This window comes from Cherax quadricarinatus, chromosome 39 (genome assembly GCF_038502225.1).
Source record: "Cherax quadricarinatus isolate ZL_2023a chromosome 39, ASM3850222v1, whole genome shotgun sequence".
Taxonomy (NCBI): domain Eukaryota; kingdom Metazoa; phylum Arthropoda; class Malacostraca; order Decapoda; family Parastacidae; genus Cherax; species Cherax quadricarinatus.
In genome coordinates, this window is record NC_091330.1 from 14,549,051 (window position 1) to 14,564,367 (window position 15,317).

Genomic DNA, 15,317 nt, shown 5'->3' on the forward strand with positions numbered 1-15,317 from the left:
TTCATCTGTTGTTTAGATATGGTAAGATTTATTTTGTTGAGTTTCTTAGTTCACGTACATCAATGTTTTTTTTCTCTTCTTGGAATGTTGTATCGTGGAATAGATTACAAGAAGAGACAGTAAATACTTCGATCGTTTAACATGTCATGAATTAATTACTGAAGACGAAATAGTGGAGCATCACCAGCACTGCTACAGTAGCTACAAGCACTGAATGTAGTACACCACCAGCACTGCTACAGTAGCTACAAGCACTGAATGTAGTACACCACCAGCACGGATACAGTAGCTATAACCACTGAAGGTAGTACACCACCAGCACTGCAACAGTAGCTACAAGCACTGAAGGTGGTACACCACAAGCACTGCTACAGTAGCTATAACCACTGAAGGTAGTACACCACCAGCACTCCTACAGTAGCTATAAGCACTGAAGGTAGTACACCACCAGCACGGCTACAGTATCTACAAGCACTGAAGGTAGTACACCACCAGCACTGCTACAGTATCTACAAGCACTGAATGTAGTACACCACCAGCACGGCTACAGTAGCTACAAGCACTGAAGGTAGTACACCACCAGCACTGCTACAGTATCTACAAGCACTGAATGTAGTACACCACCAGCACTGCTACAGTAGCTACAAGCACTGAAGGTAGTACACCACCAGCACTGCTACAGTAGCTACAAGCACTGAAGGTGGTACACCACCAGTACGGCTACAGTAGCTACAAGCACTGAAGGTAGTACACCACCAGCACGGCTACAGTAGCTACAAGCACTGAAGGTGGTACACCACCAGCACTGCTACAGTAGCTACAAGCACTGAAGGTAGTACACCACCAGCACTGCTACAGTAGCTACAAGCACTGAATGTAGTACACAACCAACACTGCTACAGTAGCTACAAGCACTGAAGGTGGTACACCACCAGCACTGTTACAGTAGCTACAAGCACTGAAGGTGGTACACCAACAGCACTGCTACAGTAGCTACAAGCACTGAAGATAGTACACAACCAACACTGCTACAGTAGCTACAAGCACTGAATGTAGTACACAACCAACACTGCTACAGTAGCTACAAGCACTGAAGGTGGTACACCACCAGCACTGCTACAGTAGCTACAAGCACTGAAGGTGGTACACCACCAGCACTGCTACAGTAGCTACAAGCACTGAATGTAGTACACCACCAGCACTGCTACAGTAGCTACAAGCACTGAATGTAGTACACCACCAGCACTGCTACAGTAGCTACAAGCACTGAAGGTGGTACGCCACCAGCACTGCTACAGTAGCTACAAGCACTGAATGTAGTACACCACCAGCACTGCTACAGTAGCTACAAGCACTGAAGGTAGTACACAACCAACAATGCTACAGTAGCTACAAGCACTGAAGGTAGTACACCACCAGCACTGCTACAGTAGCTACAAGCACTGAAGGTGGTACGCCACCAGCACTGCTACAGTAGCTACAAGCACTGAAGGTGGTACACCACCAGCACTGCTACAGTAGCTACAAGCACTGAAGGTGGTACACCACCAGCACTGCTACAGTAGCTACAAGCACTGAAGGTGGTACACCACCAGCACTGCTACAGTAGCTACAAGCACTGAAGATAGTACACAACCAACACTGCTACAGTAGCTACAAGCACTGAAGGTGGTACGCCACCAGCACTGCTACAGTAGCTACAAGCACTGAAGGTAGTACGCCACCAGCACTGCTACAGTAGCTACAAGCACTGAAGGTAGTACACCACCAGCACTGCAACAGTAGCTACAAGCACTGAAGGTGGTACACCACCAGCACTGCTACAGTAGCTACAAGCACTGAAGATAGTACACAACCAACACTGCTACAGTAGCTACAAGCACTGAAGGTGGTACGCCACCATCACTGCTACAGTAGCTACAAGCACTGAAGGTAGCACACCACCAGCACTGCTACAGTAGCTACAAGCACTGAAGGTAGTACACGACCAGCTCTGCTACAGTATCTACAAGCACTGAAGGTAGTACACCACCAGCACTGCTACAGTAGCTACAAGCATTGAAGGTGGTACACCACCAGCACTGCTACAGTAGCTACAAGCACTGAAGATAGTACACAACCAACACTGCTACAGTAGCTACAAGCACTGAAGGTGGTACGCCACCAGCACTGCTACAGTAGCTACAAGCACTGAAGGTAGTACGCCACCAGCACTGCTACAGTAGCTACAAGCACTGAATGTAGTACACCACCAGCACTGCTACAGTAGCTACAAGCACTGAATGTAGTACACCACCAGCACGGATACAGTAGCTATAACCACTGAAGGTAGTACACCACCAGCACTGCAACAGTAGCTACAAGCACTGAAGGTGGTACACCACAAGCACTGCTACAGTAGCTATAACCACTGAAGGTAGTACACCACCAGCACTCCTACAGTAGCTATAAGCACTGAAGGTAGTACACCACCAGCACGGCTACAGTATCTACAAGCACTGAAGGTAGTACACCACCAGCACTGCTACAGTATCTACAAGCACTGAATGTAGTACACCACCAGCACGGCTACAGTAGCTACAAGCACTGAAGGTAGTACACCACCAGCACTGCTACAGTATCTACAAGCACTGAATGTAGTACACCACCAGCACTGCTACAGTAGCTACAAGCACTGAAGGTAGTACACCACCAGCACTGCTACAGTAGCTACAAGCACTGAAGGTGGTACACCACCAGTACGGCTACAGTAGCTACAAGCACTGAAGGTAGTACACCACCAGCACGGCTACAGTAGCTACAAGCACTGAAGGTGGTACACCACCAGCACTGCTACAGTAGCTACAAGCACTGAAGGTAGTACACCACCAGCACTGCTACAGTAGCTACAAGCACTGAATGTAGTACACAACCAACACTGCTACAGTAGCTACAAGCACTGAAGGTGGTACACCACCAGCACTGTTACAGTAGCTACAAGCACTGAAGGTGGTACACCAACAGCACTGCTACAGTAGCTACAAGCACTGAAGATAGTACACAACCAACACTGCTACAGTAGCTACAAGCACTGAATGTAGTACACAACCAACACTGCTACAGTAGCTACAAGCACTGAAGGTGGTACACCACCAGCACTGCTACAGTAGCTACAAGCACTGAAGGTGGTACACCACCAGCACTGCTACAGTAGCTACAAGCACTGAATGTAGTACACCACCAGCACTGCTACAGTAGCTACAAGCACTGAATGTAGTACACCACCAGCACTGCTACAGTAGCTACAAGCACTGAAGGTGGTACGCCACCAGCACTGCTACAGTAGCTACAAGCACTGAATGTAGTACACCACCAGCACTGCTACAGTAGCTACAAGCACTGAAGGTAGTACACAACCAACAATGCTACAGTAGCTACAAGCACTGAAGGTAGTACACCACCAGCACTGCTACAGTAGCTACAAGCACTGAAGGTGGTACGCCACCAGCACTGCTACAGTAGCTACAAGCACTGAAGGTGGTACACCACCAGCACTGCTACAGTAGCTACAAGCACTGAAGGTGGTACACCACCAGCACTGCTACAGTAGCTACAAGCACTGAAGGTGGTACACCACCAGCACTGCTACAGTAGCTACAAGCACTGAAGATAGTACACAACCAACACTGCTACAGTAGCTACAAGCACTGAAGGTGGTACGCCACCAGCACTGCTACAGTAGCTACAAGCACTGAAGGTAGTACGCCACCAGCACTGCTACAGTAGCTACAAGCACTGAAGGTAGTACACCACCAGCACTGCAACAGTAGCTACAAGCACTGAAGGTGGTACACCACCAGCACTGCTACAGTAGCTACAAGCACTGAAGATAGTACACAACCAACACTGCTACAGTAGCTACAAGCACTGAAGGTGGTACGCCACCATCACTGCTACAGTAGCTACAAGCACTGAAGGTAGCACACCACCAGCACTGCTACAGTAGCTACAAGCACTGAAGGTAGTACACGACCAGCTCTGCTACAGTATCTACAAGCACTGAAGGTAGTACACCACCAGCACTGCTACAGTAGCTACAAGCATTGAAGGTGGTACACCACCAGCACTGCTACAGTAGCTACAAGCACTGAAGATAGTACACAACCAACACTGCTACAGTAGCTACAAGCACTGAAGGTGGTACGCCACCAGCACTGCTACAGTAGCTACAAGCACTGAAGGTAGTACGCCACCAGCACTGCTACAGTAGCTACAAGCACTGAAGGTAGTACACCACCAGCACTGCTACAGTAGCTACAAGCACTGAAGGTAGTACACCACCATCACTGCTACAGTAGCTACAAGCACTGAAGGTGGTACACCACCAGCACTGCTTCAGTAGCTACAAGCACTGAAGGTAGTACACCGCCAGCTCTGCTACAGTAGCTACAAGCAGTGAAGGTGGTACACCACCAGCACTGCTACAGTAGCTATAAGCACTGAAGGTGGTACACCACCAGCATTGCTACAGTAGCTACAAGCACTGAAGGTAGTACACCACCAGCACGGCTACAGTAGCCACAAGCACTGAATGTGGTACACCACTACTGTACTGGTGGTACACCACCAGCTCTGCTACAATAGCTACAAGCACTGAAGGTGGTACACCACCTCCTCTGCTACAGTAGCTACAAGCACTGAAGGTGTTACACCATCATCACTGCTACAGTAGCTACAAGCACTGAAGGTGGTACACCACCAGCACTGCTACAGTAGCTACAAGCACTGAAGGTGGTACCACCAGCACTGCTACAGTAGCTACAAGCGCTGAATGTGGTATACCACCAGCACTGCTACAGTAGCTACAAGCACTGAATGTGGTACACCACAAGCACTGCTACAGTAGCTACAAGCACTGAAGGTGGTACACCAGCACTGCTGCAGTAGTTACAAGCACTGAAGGTAGTACACCGTCAGCTCTGCTAAAGTAGCTACAAGCAGTGAAGGTGGTACACCACCAGCACTGCTACAGTAGCTACAAGCACTGAAGGTAGTACACCACCAGCACTGCTACAGTAGCTACAAGCACTGAGGGTAGTACACCACCAGCACTGCTACAGTAGCTACAAGCACTGAGGGTAGTACACCACCAGCACTGCTACAGTAGCTACAAGCACTGAGGGTAGTACACCACCAGCACTGCTACAGTAGCTACAAGCACTGAATGTGGTACACCACAAGCACTGCTACAGTAGCTACAAGCACTGAAGGTGGTACACCACCAGCACTGCTGCAGTAGCTACAAGCACTGAAGGTGGTACACCACCAGCACTGCTGCAGTAGCTACAAGCACTGAAGGTAGTACACCGTCAGCTCTGCTACAGTAGCTACAAGCAGTGAAGGTGGTACACCACCAGCTCTGCTACAATAGCTACAAGCACTGAAGGTGGTACACCACCAGCTCTGCTACAATAGCTACAAGCACTGAAGGTGGTACACCACCAGCTCTGCTACAATAGCTACAAGCACTGAAGGTGGTACACCACCAGCTCTGCTACAATAGCTACAAGCACTGAAGGTGGTACACCACCAGCTCTGCTACAGTAGCTACAAGCACTGAAGGTGGTACACCACCAGAACTGCTGCAGTAGTTACAAGCACTGAAGGTGGTACACCACCAGCACTGCTACAGTAGCTACAAGCAGTGAAGGTGGTACACCACCAGCACTGCTACAGTAGCTACAAGCTCTGAAGGTAGTACACCACCAGCACGGCACAGTAGCTACAAGCACTGAAGGTGGTACACCACCAGCACTGCTGCAGTAGTTACAAGCACTGAAGGTGGTACACCACCAGCACTGCTACAGTAGCTACAAGCAGTGAAGGTGGTACACCACCAGCACTGCTACAGTTGCTACAAGCACTGAAGGTAGTACACCACCAGCACGGCACAGTAGCTACAAGCACTGAAGGTAGTACACCACCAGCACTGCTACAGTAGCTACAAGCCCTGAGGGTAGTACACCACCAGCACTGCTACAGTAGCTACAAGCACTGAGGGTAGTACAGCACCAGCACTGCTACAGTAGCTACAAGCACTGAGGGTAGTACACCACCAGCACTGCTACAGTAGCTACAAGCACTGAGGGTAGTACACCTCTAGCACTGCTACAGTAGCTACAAGCACTGAATGTGGTACACCACAAGCACTGCTACAGTAGCTACAAGCACTGAAGGTGGTACACCATCATCACTGCTACAGTAGCTACAAGCACTGAAGGTGGTACACCACGAACACTGCTACAGTAGCTACAAGCGCTGAAGGTGGTATACCACCAGCACTGCTACAGTAGCTACAAGCACTGAAGGTGGTATTCCACCAGCACTGATACAGTAGCTACAAGCGCTGAAGGTGGTATACCACCAGCACTGCTACAGTAGCTACAAGCACTGAATGTGGTACACCACAAGCACTGATACAGTAGCTACAAGCACTGAAGGTGGTACACCACCAGCACTGCTACAGGAGCTAAAAGCACTGAAGGTGGTACACCACCAGCACTGCTGCAGTAGCTACAAGCACTGAAGGTGATACACCACCAGCTCTGCTACAGTAGCTACAAGCACTGAAGGTGGTACACCACCAGCACTGCTACAGTAGCTACAAGCAATGAAGGTGGTATATCACCAGCACTGCTACAGTAGCTACAAGCACTGAAGGTGGTACACGACCAGCACTGCTACAGTAGCTACAAGCACTGAAGGTGGCATACCACCACCTCTGCTACAGTAGTTACAAGCAGTGAAGGTGTTACACCACCAGCACTGCTACAGTAGTTACAAGCACTGAAGGTGGTGCACCAACATCACTGCTGCAGTAGCTACAAGAACTGAAGGAGGTACACCACCAGCACTGCTGCAGTAGCTACAAGCACTGAAGGTGGTACACCACCAGCTCTGCTACAGTAGCTACAAGCACTGAAGGTAGTACACCACCAGCACTGCTACAGTAGCTACAAGCACTGAAGGTAGTACACCACCAGCACTGCTACAGTAGCTACAAGCACTGAAGGTGGTACACCAACAGCACTGCTACAGTAGCTACAAGCACTGAAAGTGGTACACCACCAGCACTGCTGCAGTAGCTACAAGCACTGAAGGTGGTACACCACCACAACTGCTACAGTAGCTACAAGCACTGAAGGTGGTACACCACCAGAACTGCTACAGTAGCTACAAGCACTGAAGGTGGTACACCACCAGCACTGCTACAGTAGCTACAAGCACTGAAGGTGGTACACCACCAGAACTGCTACAGTAGCTACAAGCACTGAAGGTGGTACACCACCAGAACTGCTACAGTAGCTACAAGCACTGAAGGTGGTACACCACCAGCACTGCTACAGTAGCTACAAGCACTGAAGGTGGTACACCACCAGAACTGCTACAGTAGCTACAAGCACTGAAGGTGGTACACCACCAGAACTGCTACAGTAGCTACAAGCACTGAAGGTGGTACACCACCAGCACTGCTACAGTAGCTACAAGCACTGAAGGTGGTACACCACCAGAACTGCTACAGTAGCTACAAGCACTGAAAGTAGTACACAACCAGCACTGCTACAGTAGCTACAAGCACTGAAGGTGGTACACCACCACAACTGCTACAGTAGCTACAAGCACTGAAGGTGGTACACCACCAGAACTGCTACAGTAGCTACAAGCACTGAAGGTGGTACACCACCAGCACTGCTACAGTAGCTACAAGCACTGAAGGTGGTACACCACCAGAACTGCTACAGTAGCTACAAGCACTGAAGGTGGTACACCACCAGAACTGCTACAGTAGCTACAAGCACTGAAGGTGGTACACCACCAGCACTGCTACAGTAGCTACAAGCACTGAAGGTGGTACACCACCAGAACTGCTACAGTAGCTACAAGCACTGAAGGTGGTACACCACCAGAACTGCTACAGTAGCTACAAGCACTGAAGGTGGTACACCACCAGCACTGCTACAGTAGCTACAAGCACTGAAGGTGGTACACCACCAGAACTGCTACAGTAGCTACAAGCACTGAAAGTAGTACACAACCAGCACTGCTACAGTAGCTACAAGCACTGAAGGTGGTACACCACCACAACTGCTACAGTAGCTACAAGCACTGAAGGTGGTACACCACCAGAACTGCTACAGTAGCTACAAGCACTGAAGGTGGTACACCACCAGCACTGCTACAGTAGCTACAAGCACTGAAGGTGGTACACCACCAGAACTGCTACAGTAGCTACAAGCACTGAAGGTGGTACACCACCAGAACTGCTACAGTAGCTACAAGCACTGAAGGTGGTACACCACCAGCACTGCTACAGTAGCTACAAGCACTGAAGGTGGTACACCACCAGAACTGCTACAGTAGCTACAAGCACTGAAGGTGGTACACCACCAGCACAGCTACAGTAGCTACAAGCACTGAAGGTGGTACACCACCAGAACTGCTACAGTAGCTACAAGCACTGAAGGTGGTACACCACCAGCACTGCTACAGTAGCTACAAGCACTGAAGGTGGTACACCACCAGCAATGCTACAGCAGCTACAAGCACTGAAGGTGGTACACCACCAGCACTGCGCTACAGTAGCTACAAGCACAGAAGGTGGTACACCACCAGAACTGCTACAGTAGCTACAAGCACTGAAGGTGGTACACCACCAGCAATGCTACAGCAGCTACAAGCACTGAAGGTGGTACACCACCAGCACTGCTACAGTAGCTACAAGCACTGAAGGTGGTACACCACCAGCACTGCTACAGTAGCTACAAGCACTGAAGGTAGTACACCACCAGCTCTGCTACAGTAGCTACAAGCACTGAAGGTAGTACACCACCAGCACTGCTTCAGTAGCTACAAGCACTGAAGGTGGTACACCACAAGCACTGCTACAGTAGCTACAAGCACTGAAGGTGGTACACCACCGGCACTGCTACAGTAGCTACAAGCACTGAAAGTAGTACACCACCAGCACTGCTACAGTAGCTACAAGCACTGAAGGCAGTACACTACCAGCTCTGCTACAGTAGCTACAAGCACTGAAGGTGGTACACCACCGGCACTGCTACAGTAGCTACAAGCACTGATGGTGGTACACCACCAGCACTGCTACAGTAGCTACAAGCACTGAAGGCAGTACACTACCAGCTCTGCTACAGTAGCTACAAGCACTGAAGGTGGTACACCACAAGCACTGCTACAGTAGCTACAAGCACTGAAGGTGGTACACCACCGGCACTGCTACAGTAGCTACAAGCACTGAAGGTGGTACACCACCAGCACTGCTACAGTAGCTACAAGCACTGAAGGCAGTACACTACCAGCTCTGCTACAGTAGCTACAAGCACTGAAGGTGGTACACCACCAGCACTGCTACAGTAGCTACAAGCACTGAAGGTGGTACACCACCAGCTCTGCTACAGTAGCTACAAGCACTGAAGGTGGTACGCCACCAGCACTGCTACAGTAGCTACAAGTACTGAAGGTGGTACGCCACCAGCACTGCTACAGTAGCTACAATTACTGAAGGTGGTACACCGCCAGCACTGCTACAGTAGCTACAAGCACTGAAGGTAGTACACCACCAGCTCTGCTACAGTAACTACAAGCACTGAAGGTAGTACACCACCAGCACTGCTACAGTAGCTACAAGCACTGAAGGTAGTACACCACCAGCACTGCTACAGTAGCTACAAGCACTGAAGGTAGTACACCACCAGCTCTGCTACAGTAGCTACAAGCACTGTAGGTGGTACACCACCAGCACTGCTGCAGTAGCTACAAGCACTGAAGGTGGTACGACACCAGCACTGCTACAGTAGCCATAGGGACTGAAGGTGGTACACCACCAGCACTGCTGCAGTAGCTACAAGCACTGAAGGTGGTACACCACCAGCTCTGCTACAGTAGATACAAGCACTGAAGGTGGTACACCACCAGCACTGCTGCAGTAGCTACAAGCACTGAAGGTGGTACACCACCAACACTGCTACAGTAGCTACAAACTCTGAAGATGGTACACCACCAGCACTGCTGCAGTAGCTACAAGCACTGAAGGTGGTACACCACCAGCACTGCTACAGTAGATACAAGCACTGAAGGTGGTACACCACCAGCTCTGCTACAGTAGCTAGAAGCACTGAAGGTGGTACACCACCAGCACTGCTGCAGTAGCTACAAGCACTGAAGGTGGTACACCACCAGCACTGCTACAGCAGCTACAAGCACTGAACTTGGTACACCACCAGCACTGCTGCAGTAGCTACAAGCACTGAAAGTGGTACACCACCAGCACTGCTACAGTAACTACAAGCACTGAAGGTGGTACACCACGAGCTCTGCTACAGTAGGTACAAGCATTGAAGGTGGTACACCACTAGCACTGCTACAGTAGCTACAAGCACTGAAGGTGGTACACCACCAGCACTGCTACAGTAGCTACAAGCACTGAAGGTGGTACACCACCAGCACTGCTACAGTAGCTACAAGCAATGAAGGTGGTACACCACTAGCACTGCTACAGTAGCTACAAGCACTGAAGGTGGTACACCACCAGCACTGCTACAGTAGCTACAAGCACTGAAGGTGGTACACCACAAGCTCTGCTACAGTAGCTACAAGCACTGAAGGTGGTACACCACTAGCACTGCTACAGTAGCTACAAGCACTGAAGGTGGTACACCAGCAGCACTGCTACAGTAGCTACAAGCACTGAAGGTGGTACACCAGCAGCACTGCTACAGTAGCTACAAGCACTGAAGGTGGTACACCAGCAGCACTGCTACAGTAGCTACAAGCACTGAAGGTGGTACACCAGCAGCACTGCTACAGTAGCTACAAGCACTGAAGGTGGTACACCACTAGCACTGCTACAGTAGCTACAAGCACTGAAGGTGGTACACCAGCAGCACTGCTACAGTAGCTACAAGCACTGAAGGTGGTACACCAGCAGCACTGCTACAGTAGCTACAAGCACTGAAGGTGGTACACCACCAGCACTGCTACAGTAGCTACAAGCAATGAAGGTGGTACACCACTAGCACTGCTACAGTAGCTACAAGCACTGAAGGTGGTACACCACCAGCACTGCTACAGTAGCTACAAGCACTGAAGGTGGTACACCACAAGCTCTGCTACAGTAGCTACAAGCACTGAAGGTGGTACACCACTAGCACTGCTACAGTAGCTACAAGCACTGAAGGTGGTACACCAGCAGCACTGCTACAGTAGCTACAAGCACTGAAGGTGGTACACCAGCAGCACTGCTACAGTAGCTACAAGCACTGAAGGTGGTACACCAGCAGCACTGCTACAGTAGCTACAAGCACTGAAGGTGGTACACCAGCAGCACTGCTACAGTAGCTACAAGCACTGAACGTGGTACACCAACAGCACTGCTACAGTAGCTACAAGCACTGAAGGTGGTACACCACTAGCACTGCTACAGTAGCTACAAGCACTGAAGGTGGTACACCAGCAGCACTGCTACAGTAGCTACAAGCACTGAAGGTGGTACACCAGCAGCACTGCTACAGTAGCTACAAGCACTGAAGGTGGTACACCAGCTCTGCTGCAGTAGCAGTACCGGGCCGACGGGGTGCTGATCTCCCCCCTCCCCGCAGCTCGGTCCCGTACTAAGTTTCTTGGTTGCTGGCCTGATCGTCCAGGCTGTTGGTGCCCGCCGCCATCAGTCAGACGTATGCATCACAGCCCAGCTAATCAGGAAATGGCTTGAGTAACTTATCATATTCCTATCGTGAACGATGGGACGATGTTGAAGAGTCTTGGTTTCTTCACACTGTCTGTGCTACCTTACAGTGTAGTCTTCGCGTTACTGATTTTTATTTAAGATGTAAAGCACCATCTGCCAAGCCTCTTGCTTTCATATTACAGTGTACAGATTTAGGACCAATCCTTCTAGAATTTTCCTGATGTAGATTATGTTATATCCTTCTCACCTACATTCTGAAGATTACAGTTAGAAGGGCTTCAAGCAGTCCCAGTAAGTTAGGTGCTTGACTTGGTTTATCAACTGGAAAGGTTCTCTGTATATTATCCAGTTGTGCAATTCGCCTACCTTGAAGGGAACCGTTAGAATACAGCAATATTCCGACCTAGAGAGAACAAATGATCTGAAGAGTATCATCATTAGCTTTGTATCTCTTGCTTTGAAAGTTATAGTTATCCAGCCTATCAATAACATTATTGTACTAGTTGAATGCGAGATCTACCGACAACTTCACTGAATTAAAAATCCCATACAAACGTCAGGAAGCATCTCTTGAGGAGAGCAGATCTTTGATAGTTTTATGGGTTAAGATGTGTGAAGAAGTCCTAGAAGGTGTGTATAGATCAGAGACTGTGAACAAAATAAAAGCAAGAAATCAGCAAGTTTCGCAAGACCTTTAGGGAAAAAAATAAGACATAACGGGAATCAAAATGCTTACCAGTTACTTGTAGGATGCAGTGACTGTCTTAATGGTGCAGCCTGGTGAGCGTGTGAGCGTGGGGCGGGTGTGTGGTGGTCGCCAAGCTGAGGGCACATCACTCACATCCTTCCATAAAGACACGAGGACCACCACAACCACCTCGAGGGCCACCAGGGTGCCCTCCACCACAGTTTCGCAGCCTCGGCCTTATTAATTCCTCTGAATGATTTCTTATAAACGAGACGTTGACTGTAAGAAGTGAAACAAGGGCAATGTTTGGTTTCAGCAGTGCCTTCGGGAGAGCACCCCAGCTGGGTGCTGGGTCGCTAACAGTGCCACTAACTGGCACTCCGAGCTGACACTAAGCACCAGGTCCCACACAATCACTGTAAAAAGTACTACAATGGTCTACGCTAAACATTAGGTCTCTTTAGACTCTCTGTTGAACACACTCGTGTGGGTTGTGGGAACCTGCCCACAACTATCACTCTATTGGCTAGGCCTTAGGCTACCTGGTACCGCTGCGACCAACAAACACAAATAACCTGGTCACACTCTGAACACCGTGGGTGTATGTGTCGTATGTGCGCCAATCTTCACCTGACACCACCACTGTCACCAAACACTTGGTCTCACACTTCCCCGGGGTACTTCTCTCTCTGCTTCTGTTGTGAGCTTGAGCTGTTGAGAGTGACGAGTTGCTGTGAGGGACGAGGAGCTGTGAGTGAGGAGGTGCTGTGAGTAGCAACGTGCTGCGTAACTTGTGACAGATGCTGTGCTGCATAACAGTGGGTGGCCGAGTCTTGGGCTAGCTCGCGACTTCCAGGTAGCGCTGGGTCCTCCGTAGCAACAGCTGGAAGCAACGCAAGGGAGGAGTTATTGTGCAGCTCCTGCTGCAGCGACACCTTCACGCAGCTGCACGGGCACATCAGCTGTCCCTGAGGGTGCAGGAGACTGATGGTAGGGGAGAGAGAGTAGCATGCAGGTAAGGCATGAGAGTATGCAGCATGCCAGCTGTGGTCACACCTCTGCCAGGCGACTTACAGGACGCTGCTGCTGCTGCTGCTGCCACGTCCTCACCCAAACTTTCACCAGAGTATATTATAGCACAAGGATAGTGTCACAGGAGGAAGTGTATCACCCACGAGGGTGGCACTGAAGGCACGATGTGAGGGGGCAGAGTGAGGGAGGTTTTTGAGGGAGGAGAGGTGCGTGAGGACAACTCTCTGGCTGCTGAAGACGCGACTGGAGGGCAGGGTTGGGGAGGTGGGGCATGTGGTGCTGCCTCTGTGGTGACCAGCCCCGGGCCACACTCTGGACCACACCTGCGCATGCGCTTTACACCAGCACACTCCAGGCCTACCTTACCCTGCCTCTGGCCTACCTGGCCCCCTCCTGGCCCTCTCCGGGGGTTTTGTCTCACTTTCTGGAGGGTATGAGGTGAACTAGTGAGCCAGTAGTGCAAGATGATGTGGTCTTCGTGGTGGATGCCTGTCACTGACCTACCCACCATGGCTGCCCACCATCGTATCGTCACTGCCATTGCTAACCACCACTGCCACTACTGTCCTTCGTCACCATCGCAATTACCACTACCAACACCATCACTGTCATTAACCACTACCCACCACCATCACCACCTCCATTACCCAAACACTTCCTACCACCATTACCACCACCACTACTAGTTCCCTTCACCACCACTACTAGTAACTTTCACCACCACCACTAGTAACCTTCACCACCACTACTAGCAACCTTCACAACCACCACTAGTAACATTCACCACTACTGATAGTAACATTCACCATCCCTACTAGTAACCTTCACCACCACCACCACCACCACTACCTCCAATACCACAGACACCACCATCACCACCTCACTTCAGCCACTATCACTTCCAAAACCATTATGACGACCACCACCACCCTTCACCACTACCACCCAAACCACCAACAACCTTTGCCACCACCACCAGCACCAGCACCACCACGACCACTATAATCCAGCTGAGGTCAGAATGACTTTCTTCATCCTGCCTCCCTTACAAACACATTTCACAACATGCACCTTCATCCCACCTGCAACATGCACTTCCATCCCACCTGCAGCATGCACCTCCATCCCACCTGCAACATGGACCAATATCCCACTTGCAACATGCACTTCCATCCCACCTGCAACATGCACTTCCATCCCACCTGCAACATGCACCTCCACCCCTCACCTGCAACATGCACAACCCACTCCTCTTGCATGATCAACAAGTAGTCTTTCACAAGCTTACACTTGCCACGTACCATGTACTCTCATGGTGACTTGATTCTCTTTCAGGGATCCCTGTGATACCCTTCTAAGTGGCCACTTCATGTATGGGTACCCTTCTGAGTCCACTGAGTAAAATACTCTTCTCGCTTTTTTCTAAGTAGATGCCCTTCTAGTCCCACGAGTAGATGTCGAGTGTGTCTTGAATAAGCTGGGGGACCCGTCAAGTGTGTCTTGAATAAGCTGGGGGACCCGTCGAGTGTGTCTTGATTAAGCTAGGGGACCCGTCGGGTCTTCAGCATACCAATCAGTGTTTGGTGAGAGGAGGAATCCTGGGCCAAGACTGTGATGGATGGCGCGACCTGCTCAACACTGCCATACATTGTTTTATATGGGTTTGAAGGACGTCTGCCTGCTGGTTCCTAGAGATGTCTCGGTGTGGTACTACGATCTGTGTGTGTGTGTGTGTGTGTGTGTGTGTGTGTGTGTGTGTGTGCGGGGGAAGGGGGGGAAGGAAGATTGAGTTCTTGGTCCCTGTTTATGCACTTCGATTACCTGTTATAACTTACTCTCTGTTCTTCTAGAGTC

At 50.2% G+C, this 15,317-nt stretch overlaps 1 protein-coding gene across 1 annotated transcript in view; it reads right to left on the reverse strand.

The window, feature by feature from the left end:
- LOC128696341 (bone morphogenetic protein 2) overlaps positions 1-13,691 on the reverse strand; it is an 83,871-nt gene extending 70,180 nt beyond the window's left edge. Inside the window, exon 1 of the mRNA XM_053787562.2 lies at positions 12,480-13,691. The gene's annotated coding sequence lies outside the window, so the exon portion shown is untranslated. The remainder of the gene's footprint in view (positions 1-12,479) is intronic.
- Positions 13,692-15,317: the final 1,626 nt, after the last annotated feature.